We start from the raw sequence: 15,962 nt of genomic DNA on the forward strand, positions 1-15,962 counted from the left end.
GTCTAGTCCTGTTAGAATTTTATAAGTTTCAATGAGATCCCCTCTCATTCTTCTGAACTCCAGCGAGTACAAGCCCAATCGACACAATCTCTCCTCATACGTCATTCCTGCCATCCCAGGTATCAGCCTGGTGAATCTTCGCTGCACTCCAATACAACAGGTGGTGGCACACTTCCTCACAAATTTATGGAGCTATTTTTTGGGTCTTTCAATTCTTTCCAATCCAATTGCTTTAGACATAAATCGTTTCGAGGAAGACTATTTCCAAAAAGAGCAGGGGAGTTCTCTCTGGTGTCCTGGCAAATATTTATCCCTCAATCACCATCACTATTGCCCTCATCAACCCTTTCTGTTACCTCATAAAAAAACTCAAGTTAGTTAAACACGATTTGCCTTTAACAAATCCGTGCTGGCTTTCCTTAATTAATCCACACTTGTCCAAGTGACTGTTAATTTTGTGCCAGATTATCGTTTCTAAAAGCTTCCCCACTACCGAGGTTAAACTGACTGGCCTGTAGTTGCTGGGTTTATCTTTACACCCTTTTTGAACAAGGGTGTAACATTTGCAATTCTCCAGCCCTCTGGCACCACCCCCGTATCTAAGGAAGATTGGAAGATTATGGCCAGTACCTCTGCAATTTCCACCTTTACTTCACTCAGCATCCTCGGATGCATCCCATCCGGTCCTGGTGACTTACCTACTTTAAGTACAGCCAACCTTTCTAGTACCTCTTCTTTACCAATTTTTATCCCATCCAGTATCACAACTACCTCCTCTTTCTTTGGCAGCATCTTCTTCCTTGGTGAAGACAGATGCAAAGTTCTCATTTAGTACCTCAGCCAAGCCCTCTGCCTCCATGCATAGGTCTCCATTTTGGTCCCGAATCGACCCCACCCCTCCTCTTACTACCCGTTTACTATTTATATGCCAATAGAAGACTTTTGGATTCCCTTTTATGTTAGCTGCCAATCTATTCTCATACTCTCTCTTTGTCCCTCCTATCTACTTTTACACTTCCCTTCTGAACTTTCTATATTCAGCCTGGTTCTCACTTGTATTCGCGACCTGATATCTGTCATACACCCCCTTTTTCTGCTTCACCTTACTCTATCTCTTTTGTCATCCAGGGAGCTCTGGCTTTAGTTGCCCTGCCTTTCCCCCTCGTGGGAATGTACCTCGACTGTACCCAAACCATCTCCTCTTTAAAGGCAGCCCATTGTTCGATTACAGTTTTGCCTGCCAATCTTAGATTCCAATTTACCCGGGCCAGATCCGTTCTCAGCCCACTGAAATTGGCCTTCCTCCAGTTATGTATTTTTACTGAAGATTGCTCCTTGTCCTTTTTCATAGCTAATCTAAACCTTATGATACTGTGATCACTGTTCCCTAAATGTTCTCCAACTGACACTTGCTCCATTTGACCCACCTCATTCTGCAGAACCAGATCCAGCAATGCCTCCTCCCTCGTTGAGCCGGAAATGTACTGATCAAGAAAATTCTCCTGAACACACTTCAGAAATTCTTCCCCCTCTCTGCCCTTTACACTATTATGATCCCAGTCTATATTAGGATAGTTGAAGTCCCCCATTATCACCAATACAAAAGCAAAATACTGCAGATGCTGGAAATCTGAAATAAAAATAGAAAATGCTGGAGATACTCAGCAGGTCAGGCAGCATCTGTGGAGCGAGAAACAGAGTTAACGTTTCAGGTCGATGACCCTTCGTTAGAAATATATAGTTCTTGCACCTCTCTGTAATTTCCCTGTAAATTTGCTCCTCTATATCCTTCCCACTAGTTGGTGGTCTATAGAATACACCTAGTAGTGTAATGGCACCTCTATTGTTTCTCAACTCTAACCAAATAGATTCTGTCCTTGACCCCTCCAGGACATCCTCTCTCTCCAGCACTGTAAGATTCTCTTTAATCGATACTGCCACCCCACCTCCTTTCTTTCCTTCCCTATCTTTCCTGAACACCTTCTATCCAGGAATATTTAATACCCAATCCCGTGCTTTTTTAAGCCAGGTCTCCGTTATCGCCACAACATCATATTCCCGTGTGTCTATTTGCGCCTTCAACTCACCAACCTTGTTTACCACACTTCCTGCATTCACACACATGCACTGTAAACCTATCTTAGACCTTCTTGTGTTCTCTCTTAGTCTGACCGCATGCTAAAAAGCGGAAGCTGCATGCTATAGACAGGGCTAAGTGATCCCACAATCAACGGATCAGATCAAAGCTCTGCAGTCCTGCCACATCCAGTTGTGAGTGGCGGTGGACCATTAAACAACTAACGGGAGGAGGAGGCTCCAGGAATATCCCCATCCTCAATGATGGTGGAGCCCAGCACGCGAGTGCAAAAGACAAGGCTGAAGCGTTTGCAACCATCGTCAGCCAGAAGTGCCGAGTGGATGATCTATATCGGCCTCCTCCTGAGGTCCCCACCGTCACAGAAGCCAGTCTTCAGCCGATTCAATTCACTCCACGTGATATCAAGAAACGGCTGAGCGTACTGGATACAGCAAAGGCTATGGGCCCCAACAACATCCCGGCTATCATGCTGAAGACTTGTGCTCCAGAACTAGCCGCGCCTCTAGTCAAGCTGTTCCAGTACAGCTACAACACTGGCATCTATCCAACAATGTGGAAAACTGCCCAGGTATGTCCTGTTCACAAAAAGCAGGACAAATCCAATCCAGCCAATTACCGCCCCATCAGTCTACTCAGCAAAGTGATGGAAGGTGTGATCGACAGTGCTATCAAGCGGCAATTACTCACTAATAACCTGCTCACTGATGCCCAGTTTGGTTTCCGCCAAGACCACTCAGCTCCCGACCTCATTACAGTCTTGGTCCAAACATGGACAAAGGGGCTGAATTCCAGAGATGAGATGACATCAAGGCAGCGTTTGACCGAGTGTGGCATCAAGGAGACCTAGTGAAACTGAAGTCAATGGGAATGGGGGGGGGGGAAACTCTCCACTGGCTGGAGTCATACCTAGCACAAAGGAAGATAGCTGTGGTGGTTGAAGGTCAATCATCACAGCTCCAGGACATCGCTGCAGGAGTTCCTCAGGGCAGTGTCCTAGGCCCAACCATCTTCAGCTGCTTCATCAATGACCTTCCCTCCAACATAAGGTCAGAAATGGGGATGTCCGCTGATGACTGCACAGTGTTCAGTGCCATTCACAACTCCTCAGATAATGAAGCAGTCCATGCCCTCATGCAACAAGACCTGGACGATGTTCAGGCTTGGGCTGATAAGTGGCAGGTAACATTCGTGCCACAGAAGTGCTCGGCAATGACTATCTCCAACAAGCGAGAGTCTAACCACTGCCCCATGACATTCAACGCATTACCATCGCCAAATCCCCCACCATCAACATCCTGGGGGGGTCACCATTGACCAGAAACTTAACTGGACCAGCCACATAAATACTGCGGCAACAAGAGCAGGTCAGAGGCTGGGTATTCTGCGGTGAGTGTCTCACCTCCTGACTCCCCAAAGCCTTTCCACCATCTACAAGGCACAAGTCAGGAGTGTGATGGAATACTCTCCACTTGCCTGGATGAGTGTATTTCCAACAACACTCAAGAAGCTCGACACCATCCAGGAAAAGCAGCCCGCGTGATTGGCACCCCATCCACCATCTTAAACATTCACTCCCTCCACCACCAGCGTACCGTGGCTGCAGGGTGTACCATCTACAAGATGCACTGCAGCAACTTGCCAAGGCTTCTTCGGCAGCACCTCCCAAACCCGCGACCTCTTCCACCTAGAAGGACAAGGGCAGCAGGCGCATGGGAACACCACCACCTCCAAGTTCCCCTCCAAGTCACACACCATCCTGACTTGGAAATATATCGGCCGATACTTCAACGTCGCTGGGTCAAAATCCTGGAACTCCCTCCCTAACAGCACTGTGGGAGCACCTTCACCACACGGACTGCAGCAGTTCAAGAAGGTGGCTCACCACCACCTTCTCAAGGGCAATTAGGGATAGACAATAAGTGCTGGCCTTGCCAACGACGCCCACATCGCATAAAAACGAATTTTTGAAAAACCCACCCAATACCGTACTATTTCTTACTCTAGTGCTATCTGTCTCTCCCAATCCTTTGTGCACCTTGTTTCTCCTTTCTAATGCCACATCCTGGTACCCATCCCCCTGCCAAATTAGTTTAAACCCTCCCCAACAGCACTAGCAATACCCCCTCCCACCGCGAGGACATTGGTCCCGGCTCTGTTGAGGTGCGACCCGCCTGGCCTGTACAGGGCCCACCTCCTCCAGAACCAGTCCCAATGTCCCAGGAATCTGAAGCCCTCCCTCCTGCACCATCTCTCCAACCACGCATTCATCTGCTCTATCCTCCTGTTTCTATACTGACCAGCTCGTGGCACCGGGAGTAATCCGGAGATTATGACCTTTGAGGTCCTGTTTTTTTAATCTCTTTCCTAGCTCATGGTGCAAGGTGACACTGCAATGCAGTACTGAAAGAAATGCTGCATTGTCCGAGTTCCCGTCCTTTGGATGAGATGTTAAACTGAGGTCATGTCTAACCATAAAGTTCCCAGTTTCCTACATTACAACAGTGACTACACTTCAAACCTGCTTCATTGACTGTGGCAACGAGAGCAGGTCAGAGGCTGGGTATTCTGTGGCTTTGGGATGTCCTGAGGTTGTGAAAGGCGCTATAGAAATACAAGTTCTTTCTTTTGTTTATGACGCGGGAGCCAATTAATTAATTCTGCTACGAATGCAGTTTGCTGCCATAGCTCCAATTTAACATAAGAAATAGGAGCAGGAATAGGTCACTTGGCCCCTCGAGCCTGCTCCGCCATTCAATAAGATCATGGCTGATCTTGGGCTCAAAGCCACTTCCCTGCCCGCTCCCCATAACCCTTCACTCCCTTATCTTGCAAAAATCTGTCTATCGCCACCTTAAATGTATTTAATGACCCAGCCTCCACGGCTCTCTGGGGCAGAGAATTCCACAGATTTACGACCCTCTGAGAGAAGAAATTCCTCCTCATCTCAGTTCTAAAAGGGCGACCCTTTATTCTGAGACTGTGCCCCCGTGTTCTAGATTTCCCCAGAAGGGGAAACATCCTCTCTGCGTCTACCCTGTCGAGCCCCCTCAGTATCTTATATGTTTCAATAAGATCACCTCTCATTCTTCTAAATTCCAATGAGTATAGGCCCAGCCTGCTCAACCTTTCCTCATAAGTCAACCCCTTCATCTCTGGAATTAACCGAGTGAATCGTCTCTGAACTGCCTCCAATGCAAGTATAAACTTCACACTGCTTTGGCCTCACTACAAACATGAAGGAAAAAATAAAAACTCAGCAATATGTTCTATGTCTTTGTGTGTCAGCTGTGGCTCAGTGGGCAGCACCCTCGCTTCTGGGTCAGAAGGTTGTGGGTTCAAGTCCCACTCCAGAGACTTGAGCACAAAATCCAGGCTGACACTCCCAGTGCAGTGCTGAGGGAGTGCCGCACTGTCAGAGGGGCCGTCTTTCGGATGAGATGTTAAACCGAGGCCCCGTCTACTCTCTCAGGTGGACGTAAAAGATCCCACGGGCGCTATTTCGAAGAATAGCAGGGGAGTTCTCCCCGGTGTCCAGCCCAATATTTATCCCTCAACCAACATCACTGAAAAAAAAGAGTTTATCTGGTCATTATCACATTGCTGTTTGTGGGAGCTTGCTGTGTGCAAATTGGCTGCCGCGTTTCCTACATTACAACAGTGACTGCACTTCAGAAGTGAAAGGCGCGATATAAATGCAAGTCTTTTTTTCTTTTTGGGAACCTCTCTGTGGGTGAAACAGGGAGTTCACCTGGTGTCCTGGACAACAGACCCCACGCAGCCAGCAGCACCAAAGGCACATTTACTGGTCGTTTACCTTGTAGCTGTGTGTGGGATCTTGCTCTGCACAAAATGGCCCACTGTGTGTGCCTACATTACCGCCTGCCGCATTTCAAAGTAGCTCAGTGTAGGCGAAGCATTCTGAGACATTTCTGAGAGTCTTTAAGATTATGAAAGGGTTCGATAGGGTAGACGTGGAGAAGATGTTTCCACTTGTGGGGGTGGGTGGGGAAGTCCATAACTAGGGGCCATAAATATAAGATAGTCACTAATAAACCCAATAAGGAATTCAGGAGAAACTTCTTTACCCAGAGTGTGGTGAGAATGTGGAACTCGCTACTACAAGTAATAGTTCAGGCGAATAGCAGAGATGCATTTAAGGGGAAGCGAGATAAGTACATGGGGGAGAAAGGAACAGAAGGATATGTTGATGGGGTGAGATGAAGAGGGGTGGGAGGAGGCTCGTGTGGAGCAGAAAAACCGGCACAGACCAGTTGAGCTGAATGGCCTGTTTCTATGCTGTAAAATTCAAGGTAAGGATTGTGGTGATTATTTCCTATGTTTAATAAGAAGTATTGTGATTGGTGAATGGGGTGGTTGTTCTCTGTATTAGTAAGAAGTATTGTAATTGGTTGTTTGTTTCTACCTTGAGATATATGTTGTAAACTCATTGGTAGTGGATGTCAGGTGATTTGTGGTGGCCATCTTAAATTCAGTTCTCTCTAGTCATTGTTGGAGACTGGTGTTGAAAGATGTGCTACTGGGTTTTTAAAGTTAATAAAGCCTAGATTAGAAAGGCAAATCTATTCTTTATTTCAAGGATGAAAGCCTTTTTTTCCTCTTTAATAATGTACGTCTCCCAGTGTTTTCCCACAATATATTATTCAGGACACCCAGACTATAAATTAGATTGGGCCAGCACTAACGGCACTACTTCTGAGAATCCAGTTCAACGTTAATTTGAGCGCTTTTAATTTAAAACGTCTTTCAACATTTCTTATCTCCTTCACAGAGAAGGGAAATCTATCCTCTCGCAGACCTCTCCCTCAGTATTGCTCGGTCTCACGAGCCATCAAGTTCACTGTCATCTCCCCCCGTGTCTGATATAAATTAAGCCGGTGGCGGGGTGGAAGAAAGGAGGAGTCTCCGCACTACTGGCCAATGATTAGACCAACTGGAAACCAGAGACTTGAAGCATTTGGGACATCAAAGGGATGAAATGTACAGTGATGTCTGTATCGACCGTATCTGTGATGTCTGCCCCTACAACAACTTGCATTTATATAGCGCCTCTAACATAGTAAAACGTCCCAAGGCGCTCCACAGGAGCGATTATCAAACAAAATTTGACACCGAGCCACAGAAGGAGATATTAGGACAGGTGCTTGGTTAAAGAGGTAGGCTTTAAGGAGCGTCTTAGAGGAGAGGTAGAGAGGCGGAGAGGTTTAGGGAGGGAATTCCAGAGCTTGGGGCCCAGGCAGCTGAAGGCACGGCCGCCAATGGTGGAGCGCTGGAAATCGGGGATGTGCAAGAGGGCAGAATCGGAGGAGCGCAGAGATCTCTCTCCCAGGAGATTACATGGCTGTGGGGGGGAGGGTGTGAGGTGGGGGGAGGGAGAGCTGGTGGTCGCGGGAGTGAAGATGTGTTTATCCATGATGCGCTGGCCACCATAGTGTGGGGGCAGGTTTGATGGACCAGCCCGTCAATATCGTTTGCTCGTCGACCCAAAGAGCTTAGTTGGTAAAACATACAAGACGCGATCTGAAACCATGGACACTCACAAATTACTGACTACGGGCAGCCTGCAATGCACCAAGACCCCATTGAAACTTAAAACACCGAGACAGACTGTTGCAAAGCTGCTGTGCCTGGAACTTTCACAGAGTCGGGATCCCTGGCGCTTCCCCTTGCAGCTCGCTTCCTTTCCGCCACCATCACACCCCTCCCCCAAACACCAATTCTCGTGAGGTCAGTGTGAGGTCACTGCATACCAGGCAGCGCGAGGCGGCAGCGGGCTTTGCGGAATGGCGATCACTGTACCCAGCATCCACAGCAGCAGAGAAACGGCTCTATCCCAGGGATTGAATGCTGGCACGGCTCTGTCCCAGGGATTGAATGCTGGCACGGCTCTATCCCAGGGATTGAATGCTGGCACGGCTCTGTCCCAGGGATTGAATGCTGGCACGGCTCTGCCCCAGGGATTGAATGCTGGCACGGCTCTGCCCCAGGGATTGAATGCTGGCACGGCTCTGTCCCAGGGATTGAATGCTGGCACGGCTCTGTCCCAGGGATTGAATGCTGGCACGGCTCTGTCCCAGGGATTGAATGCTGGCACGGCTCTGTCCCAGGGATTGAATGCTGGCACGGCTCTGTCCCAGGGATTGAATGCTGGCACGGCTCTGTCCCAGGGATTGAATGCTGGCACGGCTCTGTCCCAGGGATTGAGCTGTTTCTCCGCCCCTGTGGATTCTGAGCAAAGAGCTCCCCATTCTACTGTAAATTTATAACAGCACATAAACAATGACCATTTTGAAAATAAGGACACTCGCAAAATAAAAACGACAGCTGATGCCAGCCCCTAAGGCGCCTGTAATTCACAGCTTTCACTGTAATCTATCCATGTTAGAGGGTATCCCTTAGAGCAGTGCTGGAAATCCAGACTTCTCCGAGTATAACCTACCATCGCATATTTAACAACACGAAAGCGCATCAGGGACCAAGGACACCCCTTGTTTTGCTGAATCTTGAAACCACCTGCCCCTTCTCACAAGATAGATAAGGATGAGGGAGGTCACTCGATCCTGACTAGCTCACCCATTTAGTGGGACCCACCAGCCCTCCATCACATCCCGCCCCGCCTATAAGTCCTCCTTCATATGTCGATCACTGCGCGCGTGTGTGTGTGTGTGTGTGTGTGTGTGTGTGTGTGTGTGTGTGTGTGTGTGTGTGTGTGTGTTTGCATGTGTGTGCGTGCGCTGGTTGAACGGCCGGGCTCTAATTTTAAGGTTGTGCCTCCTTGTTCTGGACTCCCCCCACCACAGGAAATAGTTTCTCTGTGTCTACCCTAACAAATCCCTTAATAATTTTAAACACCTCGATCAGATCACCCCTCCCTGCATCTTCTATACTCAAGGGAACACAAACCCCAGGTTTATGCAACCTGGCCTCATAATTTAACTCTCTAAGCCCTTTTGTATTCCAGCTTGGTTGTAAGGGTTAAAGGGAGAAAGCACCACACGGTCCCTGATCAAGACTGGAGGAGGGAAAACAATTAGCCACAAATAAATAACAACTCAACTCCACCACTGTAAATGAACACACGCGCGCACAGACACACACAACCACACAGGCATACACACAACCACACAGGCACACACACAGCCACACAGGCACACACAGAACCACACAGGCACACACAGAACCACACAGGCACACACACAACCACACAGGCACACACACAACCACACAGGCACACACACAGCCACACAGGCACACACAGAACCACACAGACACACACAGAGCCACACAGGCACACACACAGCCACACAGGCACATACAGAACCACACAGACACACACAGAACCACACAGGCACACACAGAGCCACACAGGCACACACAGAGCCACACAGACACACACACAGACACACATGACTGGATGATGCAGACCACGCTCCCTCATTCTGAACCTGGGTTTAAATCCCGCCCAGGCCGATGGGACCAGAGTTTATTTTTCTGTAGGAGCCCCACGTGAGTTGAGCTTGGGTCTTCCTCAACCAGCTCCTCGTGGGCACGAGACCTCACAGCACAAAACTGCCCCGAATTTGGCACCAGTTGGGAATCTTGCTTAGAGGTGGGGCAGAGTAGAGGGACCTTGATGAGGAATCTAATCTGCCATGCGGGAAACTCGCCATCGATGGACACCCTGACCTCAACTATGGAGACCCAAAGGGCAACTGGCGAGCTGAATTCCAGATAAACGTTGGCCTGAATTCACACCGATTCTGCCCCACCACATGTTGACGGGGGTGCGGGACGGGGGGCATTACTTCAGAACAGCTACCCAGTCACATTAACCAAAACAGCTGCAAATATCCCACCTCAGGCACTTTGTGCAGTCCCAATCGCTACTGGCCAGTATTTTATCGACACTCTGAGTGGTTCCAGACTTGCCTGGTTACCTCAGAAAGTTCGAGCTGTCCCCTAGCAACCACGAAGGCTCATGTTCGAGCTCAGGGTGTTCCGGATTGTTCTTGGAACCAAACCTAAGAAAAAACCTACCCTCCAACCACAGAACAACTGAAACTTCTAAGGAGGGGCCACCACCTTGATGCGATTGGCAAACCTTTCCTTGTACGTTTACATATGCACGATGATGTTAAGTACATCGTTATGTCACTTGCAAGAAAAGCCCTTTCACTTCATTTGATAGGTGATCCCTCGCTCGCCCACTCTCCCTCTGCCAGATTTATTGAGGGGGGGGGGGTGCAATTCTAGCCTAACCCACCCCTCAGGGAACTGCTGGTTTGCTCGGGTGCAACGCTGGTTTTACACCTCCGCCCGATCGATTTTACCCTCCATCCAAGTTCACCCGATCCCATAGGTTTCCCGCCTAGTGAGTTTGGCTAAAATTACCCCCACCCCCGGTCTCTATTTCATTATAATCGGTACAGCTTTGAAGTTTCCTTCGCTGCTCACGATGCGGTCTCCTCTACATTGGGGAGACCAAACGCAGATTGGGTGACCGCTTTGCGGAACACCTCCGTTCAGTCCGTGAGGATGACCCCGAGCTTCTGGTCGCCTGTCATTTTAATTCACCGCCCCATTCCCACTCAGACCTCACTGTACTCGGGCTCTTGCATTGTTCCACGGAAGCTCAGCGTAAACTCGAGGAACAGCACCTCATCTTCCGATTAGGCACTTTACAGCCTTCCGGACTCAATATCGAGTTCAACAATTTCAGATCATAACCTCGGCCCCCAGTACATTTTTACTTATTTTTTATCCACATCTTTGTTTTGGCCCTTCCCCCCCCCCTTTTTTTCTCTCCCACATGGCAGCTGTCTCCCATTCTGCCAGCGCATTTCACACCTAATCTCGAGCCGTCTTTTGTCTCCACTAGTCCTATCACCATCTCGTCTGGTTTTGAATACCTCTTAATGTCTCTTCACTTCTCTTTTGTTCTCTCCCAGCCCCCAACCTGGCCTTTTAATCTGTTTCATTTCCTGTGCCTTTCCAGTCTTGACAAAGGGTTTCGACCTGAAACGTTGACTTTATTTCTCTCTCCACGGATGTTGCCTGGCCTGCCGAGTTTTTCCAGCATTTTCTGTTGTTATTTTGAAGTTTCCTTTCTTGTTCCTTCTAAGCTCCAACGACACTGCTCCCGACACATCCCTCCTCTTCCCTGCGTCCCGTGTTGAAATGAAGGCGGCAACAACAACAACTTGTATTTATATAGTGCCATTACTGTAATAAAACATCCCAAGGCGCCTCACAGGAGCGGTTATCAAACACAATTTGACACCAAGCCACGTAACAAGAAATTAGAGCAAGTGGCCAAAAGCTTGGTCAAAGAGGTAGGTTGGGTTTTAAGGAGCGTCTTAAAGGAGGAGAGGTGGAGAGGTTTAGGGAGGGAATTCCAGAGCTCAGGGCCCAGGCAGCTGAAGGCACGACCACCAATGTCATGGTACGCTATCCCCGCTTCTGACTCATTACCGTCCCAGGACCTCAATACTGTGGAACTTCTCCGCTCCCTCAGCCGTATTTCATCCTACAGATTTCAGAAACTCAAGCTCGGTGATCGCTAGACTCTACTTCCCATCTTCTCTGCCACTGGTTTCACCGTTGCTGATAGTAGCGGGTAGGGCAGGTGGAGGGAGGTGGTGGTTGCCATGGTTTTGAGATCCTGGGTATGAATAGGTTTTCATTGCCAACAGTGTGATGGATCATGAAGAGCAGGGGTTATACTTTCACTCCTGAGAAAGAGTTCGAGTCTCACTCCAGAAACCTGAACCCATAATCTTGGCTGACATTCCAGTGCAGTGCTGAGGGAGTGCTGCACTGTCGGAGGTGCTGTCTTTTGGATGAGACATGAAACCGAGGCCCCGTCTGCCCTCTCAGGTGGACATAGAAGATCCAGTGGTACTTGACATCAATCTTGTCATTTATGTGGAAATGACTTATGAAATGATACTGGGCGGCCTGCTGGTGGCGCTGTCCAGGGAGAGTATAAATACTTGGGCATGGGCCCAGCTCGCTCAGGACATTCTTTAACAGGAACTAGTGAAGGACACAACTAGATCTCCATGTTGAAAAACAGTTGATTAAAGCCTTGTTTAATACTTAGACCAAGTTTTGTAGTTTTCTTACATCAGTACTATTTTGAAGAAGAGCTGGGGAGTTCTCCCTGGTGTCCCGGGTCCAATATTTATCCTTCAACCAACATCACTAAAACAGCTTATCTGGTCATTATCACAATGCTGTTTGTGGGAGCTTGCTGTGCGAAAATTGGCTTTTGCATTTCCTACATTACAACAGCGACTACACTTCAAAAGTACTTCATTGGCTGTAAAGCACTTTTTGAGACATTCTGAGTTTGTGAAAGGCGCTGTAGCAATGGGAGTTATTACTTTTTTCTTTTTCATGGTCCAAGGATCAAAATCCTCCGACCAACCAAGTGTTCTGGAGTCCGAGTCTACTGCCGCAACCTGGTGCAATGAGCTCCGGTTAAAATCGGTTCAGTGTTAAAAGCCGAGCGAGGCATTTGATTCCCATTCTCGGACGAAACCCGCCGCCCAACAATAAGCGTGCCGCTCCTTTGAATCAGTAACTGAGGATCACACACACACGCATCTTCCGCCAAAGGTACGATCAGGTGAACAAATCAAGGAGGAGATGACAGGCCGGACCATCAATCTTTCAGCCTCTCCTTAATTTGGTTAGAAGCACATACAGCCCCCATTATCCCTGCTTAATCACACTTTGAAACATCTACAATTTACTCAGTCTCTAATAGTTCTGTCTGACAAAAATTCCTCGCTCAGTTTGAACTGGAAACAGTAACTCATCCTCCTGCTCTGCCTGTGCACCCACACCCGGGCTCCGCACCCACACCCGTGCTCCGCACCCACACCCGGGCTCCGCACCCACACCCGGGCTCCGCACCCACACCCGAGCTCCGCACCCACACCCGGGCTCCGCACCCACACCCGGGCTCCGCACCCACACCCGGGCTCCGTACCTGCACTCCGCTCCCGGGCCCCACTCCCAGGCTCCACACCCACACACCCGGGCTCTGCACCCTGATATACCTATCAATTCATCCAATGAAAAGCGATGAGTTAAGAAAGTAACTATAGGTTTTTATTGGCTAAATAACAGAGCCCACCCTCGTGGGTGATCGGATCCAACAAGGAGGAATACCAGCCAGTCGACCACCTTTATACCTGGGCAGGTAGGTGGAGCCATGGGCGGAGTCAGCAGTGGTCAGCCCAGGTATAACAGCGTGACAAGAGGCGACCTCGTGTAGTGATACAACAGTGCAAACAGTGATAACCATAGTGTAACGATATAACAGTGATAACCATAGTGTAACGATAGTGAACGATAAAAGTGGTTTACCACATTCACCCCTTGTTTAGATTTGAGTCCGGCGGGGTGAAGTGTACTACCAGTTCGGGTATGTCAGTCTGTCCGGAGGCCTCGTAAGCCTTTCTGATCGTCGCAGCAGCGGCGGCGGTGATGCAGTATCCGACGTTAATGCTGGTGTCTGCGTGGTCGGCGAAGGCTCATGGGGTTCCGGCATGCCGTCTACCTGGGCTGGATTTGGGGGGGTGGTGGGGGGTAACGGTGGTGTCTCAGGGATGCCCGAGGGTGCGAGGTCTCGTAAGGAGACTGTGTCCTCCCGCCCGTCTGGGTATGCCACATAGGCGTACTGGGGGTTGGCGTGCAGGAGGACCACCCTCTCGACCAGAGGGTCCATTTTATGGGCCCTCATGTGCTTTCGCAGCAAGACGGGCCCCGGAGAGGTCAGCCAAGTTGGTAGCGTGGTTCCCGTAGTCGACTTCCTGGGGAAAACAAACATTTGTTCATGGGGGGTGGCGTTAATGGCAGTGCAAAGCAGTGACCGGATGGAGTGCAGCGCTGCCGGGAGGACTTCCTGCCAGCGGGAGGTTGGGAGGCCCTTAGACTTTAAGGCTAAGAGAACGGCCTTCCAGACAGTCGCGTTCTCTCTTTCCACCTGGCCGTTCCCCCGGGGGTTGTAGCTGGTGGTCCTGCTTGCAGCAATACCTCTCGCTAGTAGGAACTGGCGAAGTTCCTCGCTCATGAAGGAGGAGCCCCGGTCGCTATGTATATAGTTCGGGAACCCGAACAAGGCGAAGAGGTCGTTCAGGCATCTGATGACCGTGGTACTGGTCATGTCTGGGCAGGGGAAGGCAAAGGGGAAACGGGAGTACTCATCGATAATGTTGAGGAAGTACACATTACGGTCAGAGGACGGGAGAGGCCCCTTAAAATCGATGCTCAAACGCTCGAAGGGGCGGGTGGCCTTGATCAGGCTTGCTCTGTCCGGTCTAAAGAAATGCGGTTTGCACTCGGCACAGGTTTGGCAGTTCCTGGTCATGGTCCTGACCTCCTCGATGGAGTAGGGCAGGTTGCGGGCCTTAATGAAGTGGTAAAGTCTGGTGACCCCGGGGTGGCAGAGGTCGTTGTGGAGGGTATGCAGTCTATCACTTTGCACGCTGGCGCATGTACTTCGTGATAGAGCATCTGGGGGTTCGTTCAGTTTACCAGGCCGGTACAAGATATCATAATCATAGGTGGAGAGTTCGATTCTCCACCTCAAGATCTTGTCGTTCTTGATTTTGCCCCTCAGCTTGTTATTAAACATAAAAGCGACCGAACGTTGGTCGGTGAGGAGGGTAAATCGTTTGCCTGCCAGGTAGTGCCTCCAGCGTCGTACAGCCTCCACGGTCGCCTGGGCCTCCTTCTCGACCGAGGAGTGTCGGATCTCAGGGCCCTGGAGGGTCCTTGAGAAGAAGGCCACCGGTCTCCCCTCCTGGTTAAGGGTTGCGGCCAGGGCGAAGTCGGATGCATCGCTCTCCACTTGGAAAGGGATAGACTCATTCACCGCGTGCATTGTGGCCTTAGCAATGTCTCCCTTAATGAGGGAGAAGGCTGCGCACGCTTCTGCCGTCAGGGGGAAGGAGGTGGACTTCATGAGGGGTCTAGCTTTGTCCGCATAATTGGGCACCCATTGGGCATAGTAGGCGAAGAGCCCCAGTGTTCTCTTCAGCGCCTTTGGACAGTGGGGGAGGGGGAGCTCCATGAGGGGGCGCATTCTTTCGGGGTCGGGGCCGATGACTCCGTTCTCTACTACGCAGCCGAGGATGGCAAGGCGCGAGGTGTTAAACACACATTTCTCCTTATTGTAGGTGAGGTTCAGCCGCTGGGCCGTACGGAGGAATCTCTCCAGATTAACATCATGGTCCTGCCGGTCGCGGCCGCAGATGGTGACGTTATCTAGATAGGGGAACGTGGCTTGCAGCCCGTTCTGGTCAACCATCTGGTCCATCTCCCTTTGGAAGACCGAAACCCCGTTGGTGACGCCGAAGGGAACCCTCAGGAAGTGGTAGAGGTGGCCATTCGCCTCGAAGGCGGTATACTGGCGGTCCTCAGGGCGGATAGGGAGTTGGTGATAGGCCGACTTAAGGTCGATGGTAGAGAATACACGGTACTGTGTAATCTGATTGACCATATCAGATATGCGGGGAAGGGGGTATGCGTCCAGCTGGGTGTACCGGTTTATGGTTTGGCTGTAGTCGATGACTAGGCGGTTTTTATCGCCGGTCATGACAACTACGACCTGGGCGCGCCAGGGGCTGTTGCTCCTCTCGATGATGCCCTCCTTCAGGAGGCGCTGCACTTCAGAGCTAATAAAAGCTCTGTCCCCGGCGCTGTACCGCCTGCTCTTGGTAGCGACGGGTTTACAGTCGCGGGTGAGGTTGGCGAACAGGGAGGGAGGCGGGACCCTGAGGGTGGATAGGCCGCAGGTGGTACGCGGTGGGCGGTTTAAGGGATGCTGGTTGTC

General features: G+C 50.1%; 1 protein-coding gene across 1 annotated transcript in view; it reads right to left on the minus strand.

The window, feature by feature from the left end:
- Nucleotides 1-15,962, minus strand: part of dvl3b (dishevelled segment polarity protein 3b) — a 187,358-nt gene that overhangs the window by 44,755 nt on the left and 126,641 nt on the right. The gene's annotated exons all lie outside the window — the stretch shown is intronic.

Source organism: Somniosus microcephalus, chromosome 6, assembly GCF_052327205.1.
Source record: "Somniosus microcephalus isolate GS21.2 chromosome 6, FLI_Smic_1.0, whole genome shotgun sequence".
Classification (NCBI taxonomy): Eukaryota; Metazoa; Chordata; class Chondrichthyes; order Squaliformes; family Somniosidae; genus Somniosus; species Somniosus microcephalus.